The sequence below is a fragment of the Corylus avellana genome, chromosome 4 (assembly GCF_965113065.1).
Source record: "Corylus avellana chromosome 4, dhCorAvel1.hap1.2, whole genome shotgun sequence".
In the NCBI taxonomy this organism is placed as follows: Eukaryota; Viridiplantae; Streptophyta; class Magnoliopsida; order Fagales; family Betulaceae; genus Corylus; species Corylus avellana.
The window spans coordinates 23,712,233-23,720,020 of record NC_142493.1 but is presented as its reverse complement, the minus strand read 5'-3'; positions in this window follow the sequence as shown (position 1 = coordinate 23,720,020).

Genomic DNA, 7,788 nt, shown 5'->3' with positions numbered 1-7,788 from the left:
TTTATTTAATATACATACATCATTTTCTAATTTGTTTTTAGATACATATATTACTTATTTACTTTTCACGATGTCTAGAGACCACAACATGTGATATTGATCAAGACATGTCACAGGGGTTTCGTCATGTTCTCCCCTCTCCATGAAGGATTCTTGTTTTTTCTCACATGCATTGTCGAGAAACCATGTTTACTTTCCTCTTATCCCCAAGGTTGAGAACCCTTGCCTGGCAGCAGTGACGAAACTACATGCATACCAAAGGGAGCTATGGCCATATTAAATTTTATATATATATATATATATATATATATATATATATATATATATATATATATAGGCATAAAAATTAATCTTATTCTACATCAAAATTAAATTTGATTTGACTTCTCATTCATAGTTTAAACCGTCATTCTAAATGAGAAATTCTCATTCGATCCCTGTTGCCTAATGAATTATTTTATGCCTATTTGTTTTACCAAATTCAATTACAGATTATCTCCAAAATTTTGTCCAATAGACTAAAGCATTTCCTTAAAAAAATCATTTCTCTGATTCAATTAGCTTTTCTCAAGGGTAGATTCATTCACGATAACACCATTTTAGCCCATAAGATATTTCATCCTATGAAATAGAAGAAAGAGAATGGAAGTCTTAGGACCTTGAAGCTTGATATGGAAAATGCTTCCAACTCCATGGAATGGAGCTTTATTCTGAGTATCCTTAATTAGTTGATATGAAAAAGGCTTTATTTTGACTCCATGCAACTTGGATTAATTGGATCCAGCAGTGTATCACTACTTTCTCTTTCTCATTCTTGCTGAATGGGACTCCTTATGGAAAGTTTTGTTGTACCTGTGGTTTGAGGCAACGAGATCCTCTTTATCCTTTCTTATTCATTTTAGAGTCGCAAATCTTGTCTACACTGATTATGAGAGAGGAACGTACCACTACAAAAATGCAGTGAATTTTTTACTAGGAGTTTTTGACATGTCAATGGTATTGACACGTCAGAAACCCTTTTTGATGTGCGCCTTTTGACGTTTCTCAACAGTTAAAATGGGGGGTGTCAAAAATTCTAGATTTTTGACCTACAATGCCACGTCAAAAATTTTGACATGTCGGAGACTAATACGTCAAAAAAAAATTTTGTTGACGTGCTGGTGCTGCCACGTCAAATTTTTTTTTTGATAAGTTGAATTTCAGCACGTCAAAAAAATTTTGGACGTGCTGAAATTCAACATGTCAAAAATTTAGGAGTTGTTTTTTGACGTGTCACTCCGTTTGATACGTCATATATATATATATATATATATATTACAATTCCAATATCCAACACAAACACAATTTCAATATCGATCCAACAAACACAATTCCAGTATCCAACACAAACACAGTTCCAATATCCAATATCTAATACATATCCAATTTTCAATATATTCAATACATATGAAATTCCAACACAACTTCATTAAACAAAATTTCAACACATATACTACGTTCCAACACAACACATAACAAAACAGATATATACATCGAAAACACCGTTCCAACACAAGGCAAAACAAATATACAATCAAACACTTCTGGACTATCTACTACAAATAAGTTTCAATTAGTCTCAACAAACATATAGTTTGATCTAACTATATACATCAACAAACGACTATATACAAACCTATAAACAAAATATATACAAACAGTGATGATAAATGACGTGCTCAGCCCAATTCCAAAAAAGTCATCCCCCAACGCTTAATCTGGATTACCTGCAAATGAGTTGTGAACCAATAATAATTAATATAAAAATTTGAGACATGTCTATACAGTGATACAATATATATATATATATATATATATATATATATATATATATATATATATATATATATATATATATATATGTTAGTTCTAAAATGGACCACTGTAACAAAGCGTTGCTAACTGGGACTTTTGTGAAGCCTAGGGGTTTCTAACAGTTAACAACTATTAGAAAAACAACACAAAATATATCATTACCTCTGTGGGGCGCAAATCCAGAGGTCGACGCGAACATGGCCTCAAGCTGGCGGAAACGGGCCTCAAAGATGGCATCTTTCTCTACTATCTGGGCTTTTTATTCTTCAATTTGCTTGGCCATCTCATCCATCGCATGTCTTTGTTCTGTCCGCTCCTCTTCAAGTTCTCTAATTTTATCTGTCATCTGTGAGAACAAGGAGCTCTCAGGATTCTGAGACCGTGCCTGAGATGGTGTATAGTACGAATGTATGCTGCCCCGCACCAACAGAACATTCGGACCCACTTGTCAGACCCTGCCAGCATACTCAGGCTTATTTCCGTGCGCCTGAGCATACGCGTCATTAGGTGTCCACCGTACCGTCCCTTCAGTCACGGTCGACATCAATGCCGGGTCAGTGGGCATCAATTCCTTCATCATCTTCTGTATGTTAAATAACAAATTAGTATCTCATATAAGGAAGGTTAATCATAAATAATTTATCAAAATATATATTGGTGAGTACTTACACATCTCTCCCTGACCACTTCATTTGAATATCCACTATCCTTCTTCGGTGTGTCGAGATGTAATTTTGCGCTCGAGTTGGAGTAGTGCCCAAAGATAAGGTCTGCATAAAAAAAAAATCAATAATAATAAAAAAAAGACATAAACAACCGATTATATATATACGATAAATAAGACAACTACCTCTTGATGTGTCGCCCTAGCGAAGCTCATCGACCCGGCACAGTGAGGTGTGTTGTTTTTTGCTCGCAATGCCTTCATGTAGGCAGCATACTCCTACATGAATACCACCCTTAAGCGTGTCAGGCTTAACACAATTACAATTAATGAAACTACACAATTACAATTAATTAAACTACACTTGTGGCCTACCTAATTCTTCGGGTCGCACTATTTAGCCAACAAGACATTCAAGTCCTCGGCGTTGTATGTCGAAACGGCATCTTGACCCATTCTCGCCTTCACTGTGTCTGGAGTATCGCCTGGCTTGATTTTTAACGCGCGTTTCACAGAGTGTCTCAAACTCTTCAACTTCACGCCCATGTCTCTGAACGCGTCCATTTTAATTGCCTCAAGATTGTACTCAGACGGGATGTAGAACTCAGCCTGCACAAGTTGAAAAAGTTAGGCGTATAATTCACGCATTAACAACGTTTAAAATATTGAAATACACATGCGAAAATAGAATAAAGAGTTTAATCATACCATCAAGGCGTCCCATATATCCTCCTTCGTACGGGGCGGTACATCAGCCCATTCGTCCCGTAGTTTAATATAATTCCCTCTCCTTATGACGTTGTCGGTCAACCTTCGGAATTTCATCCCGCTAAATCCTATGAGCTGCCACGCCCTATTGTACTCGCACACGACCTTTTGCTCGAGGGGGACATCCCACGTCTTGTTCGATGGTGGGATGGTCACCTCCTGAATTTGAGTGTGCCCGTCTCGCCCGATGCCTAACACATTAATAATTGCAAATGTTAATTATTTGGAATTCAATAGCAACAACATAAATTATATATGTATTAAATATTGGTATTTGAAGCATATATACTTACTTATTGTCCGGAGCTGACGAATGCCCAACACTTCTGGAGGGTCATCGGGCTACGAGTCAACTGAGCCATCATCTACATCCTTCGGATAGTACTATGTCTCGCTGTCATTCGGCTGTGATGGCTCACTGTATGGGACATCTGTGTTCTCCTCAGGGGGGAACAACCACTCTACCTCGCCATGTGCACAAATCCCTAACGCGCTCATCGTAGGCAGCGGAGTAAGTGGATCATATGGTTGCTCCGTGTCATACGGAATCGGCTGAAACTGATATGACTGAGACCCTTCCATATGCTGAGGAAGTACTGGTCTATACCCCAGGTCCTCTACATGCGGGGACCTCCGTCGTCTACTCTTCCCCCTAATACTCATATGAACCTATGAAACACATAATCTAAATTTGCAACATCTAAACAAAATTAAGGTCCAAATTTAAATATATTTGTTATACATGGGGACCCTAGATAAAATAGATGTAGCTATCTTATTTGTTGTAATTTTTATGTTTTCGTTTTTTTATGACTTCTACATAATCTAAATTTGTAAGACCTAAATTAATTTTTTTATATATAGAGACCCTAGATAAATTAGATATAGCTAGCTAGGTCAAATGTTGGTTTTTTTTTTTTTTTTTAAATAACATTTATGCATTTGTTATATATGGGGATTGTAGATAAAATAAATCCAGCTAACTATGTTATTTATTTTCTTTTCTTTTTTACTTTGTTTTTTCGTTCTTAACATTTACATACTTATTATAAATTTTCAAAATCTAAACATAAATTAATGACTAAAATAGATATCCATTTGTTATTTTATTTTAGTTCTTATAATGTGCAAAAAAAAAAAACCTACACGTCAATATGGGTCTAAATCTAAATGCAAAAAATTTGCAAAAAAACCTAATTTCAAAATATTATGGTACGTAATTTTGCATGCATGCAAATACATTAAACAATATTCTCACCATACAAAACATATATGTCAAACAAATAAATTAATTAGCTAACATGTAAAATTATTTTGCTAATATAACTACATCAATAATATATAATAATATACACTGTAAATTATATATTTATATAATTTATTTATTCATATAATATATATATATATATATATATACCTGATTTTCAAGAGCCGGAGAACGCGTGAGAGGCTGCAGGAGTTTGAGCTCGTGGTTGCCGGAGGAAGTAGCGGCGTGACGGGCGGTGAGAGAGAGAACCACTGAAAAAACAGGACGGCCGGTAGCGAGCTAGGTACGTAGTGAGAGAGAGAACGTGAGTGAGAGAAATGCAGTGGGGAGGGCTGTGTAAAGCACGGCCGGCCGGAGCTGAAGAAAAAAAATGGCGAAGGGAGCAGGTCTGGTACATAGCGCGGGGAAGAGAAAAAAAAGAGAGGGAAGAAGGAAAAAGAAAGAAAAAAAAAAAAAAAGAAGAAAAAAAGAAGAGGGAAGGCGCAACTCCAGCCGAGGAGCTTCTTGACGTGTCAATATAGACACGTCAAGAAGCTCTTGACATGCCACATGGCACGTCAAGAAACTCTAATTAAATATAACTGTATATATTTTAATTTAAATTAATATATATTTTATTAAGTATTTCAATTATTTTAATTGCATAACAAAGGAGTGTTACATATCCCAATTTTGTTTTTTAAAATTTAGTTCTCAAATGATATGTCACCATTTTATGATGTGTCCACATGTGACACGTCAAGAATTGCAAGATAAAATGATATAAATTTTTATTTATATCATTTTTTTTTTCTCTTATATAACCTATTATACATACAATATACTTAAAACTAATTAGAGAATAAATAAATTAATATTCTAGATGTACAGATAATAAAATTTATTTTTTCGTGAGGGCTCAATAATCCACTCACCGAATATTGTATTTTGTGTTGCCGAAGTTCATGTGGGGTTTGCGAGTCTTATAAAATAAATATATTATGTATGTCCTATATATTTTTTAAAAATTAATATGGCTATCACATTAATATTACTATAATGATTTATGCATGATAATATCATATCATATCATATTAATGAAATGTTTGATTCATATGCATGTGATAATATTAATTGTACAATAGTATAATTATGATATTAATTGGCCGCGCGGTATACAATAGTATGATTATGATACTAGCAAATTGGCATGCATGTGATATATACATATATACCAATTAATTTATATTAATATGATAAAATTAATTTTTCATATCAATTCAAATTTCAATTTTTTACTACCTAATTAATTTTAATTATAGTTAATTAAAATTTTTGACGTGTCTAATAGTTTTTTATGTCAAAAATTTTTGACGTGCCATTTTGACACATCAAAATTTATTGACATGTCCACATGTGACCCGTTAAGAACTTCTTGACGTGTCATATCTGACACGTCAAAAATACCAACTTAAATTGTTAAACTTTAAACTTTTAATTTATATCATTTATTTATTCTCTTATATCATTTTTTTTTCTCTTATATAACACATTATCCATACAATATACTTAAAACTAATTAGAGAATAAATAAATTAATATTCTAGATGTACAGATAATTAAATCCATTTTTTAATGAGGGCTCAATAATCCACTCACCGATCACATATTTTGTGTTGGCCGAATTCATGTGAGGTTTACGAGTCTTATAAAATAAATGTATTCTGCATGGATTATATATTTTTTTAAAATTAATATGGCTATCATATTAATATTACTAGATTGATTTATGCATGATAATATCATGCATGTTCAAATTAATATTAAGGAAAAAATCCACTTCACCCCGCTGAAGTTTTAGGAGTTTTTCAATTTGAACCCCAAAGTTTAAAAAATGGCAATGTACCCCCCTAATGTTTCAAAAAATTTCAATTTAAACCTTCTGTTACTAATTTCGGTTAAATTGGGCGAAAATCTCTAAAATTATGTAATTACCCTCAGGCTTTTTTTAAAAAAAAATTCGTCAAATTTAACGAAAATTAGTAACGGAATGTTTAAATTGAAATTTTTTGAAACATTGAGGGGGGGTATATTACCAATTTTTAAACTTTAGAGTTCAAATTGAAAAACCAATGAAATTTCAAGGGGTAAAATGGATTTTCTCCTAATATCAATGAAATGGTTGATTTAATTAATATCATATTTATGATATTAATTGGTATATATATATATATATACAAATTAATTTTTCATGACAATTAAAATTAATTCACTACATTATTTTTTTTAATACATATTTTTTATACCAATTAATACCTAATTATAATTAATTGTAATTTTTGACGTGTTAGTTGGACACGTCAAAACGTAAAAAACTTTTGACGTGTTAGAAATAACACATCAAAAACTTTTGACATGTCAAAAGAACACGTCAAAATTTTTTGACGTGTCATACTAGCACGTCAAAAAGTTTTGATGTGTTCCATTAACACGTCAAAAATATTTTTTTTGACGTGTCTATTTAGGCACGTCAATAAAGGACAGGTTTTTTATAGTTAATTGTGATGCTCCGAATATTTATAATACAAAAAAATGTATTTATCGGTATTAGTCACGTTTATCAAACACCACCTATTTAAAATAAGCTTAAATCATTTTCTGTAAAAATCAAAAATATCAATTTTAATTTATCTTTTGAACAAACAATCGATCATGGACTACTGAACATTCGATGCAACCCTAGCCCGAAACATTCGCCTTAGGACCACTAAACGTTCAATGGAAACCCTAGAAACCATTAGGAGGGGGGGGGGGGGGGGGGGGGGAATTAGTTGATATGGAAAAGGCTTCATTTTGACTCCACGCAACTTGGATTAATTGGATCCAACGGTGTATCACTACTTCCTCTTTCTCATTCTTGCGAATGGGCCTCCTTATGAAAAGTTTTGTTGTACCTGTGGTTTAAGGCAACGAGATCCTCTTTCTCCTTTCTTTTTCATTTTAGAGTCGCAAATCTTGTCTAGACTGATTATGAGAGAGGAACTATGATGTTCCGAATATTTATAATACAAAAAAAAAAAAAAAAAAAAGTATTTATCTGTATAAGTCACTTTTATCAAACACCAACTATTTAAAATAAGCTTAAATCATTTTCTGTAAAAATCAAAAATATCAATTTTAATTTATCTTTTGAACAAACAATCGACCATGGACCACTGAATGTTCAATGCAACCCTAGCCCTGAACATTCGCCTTA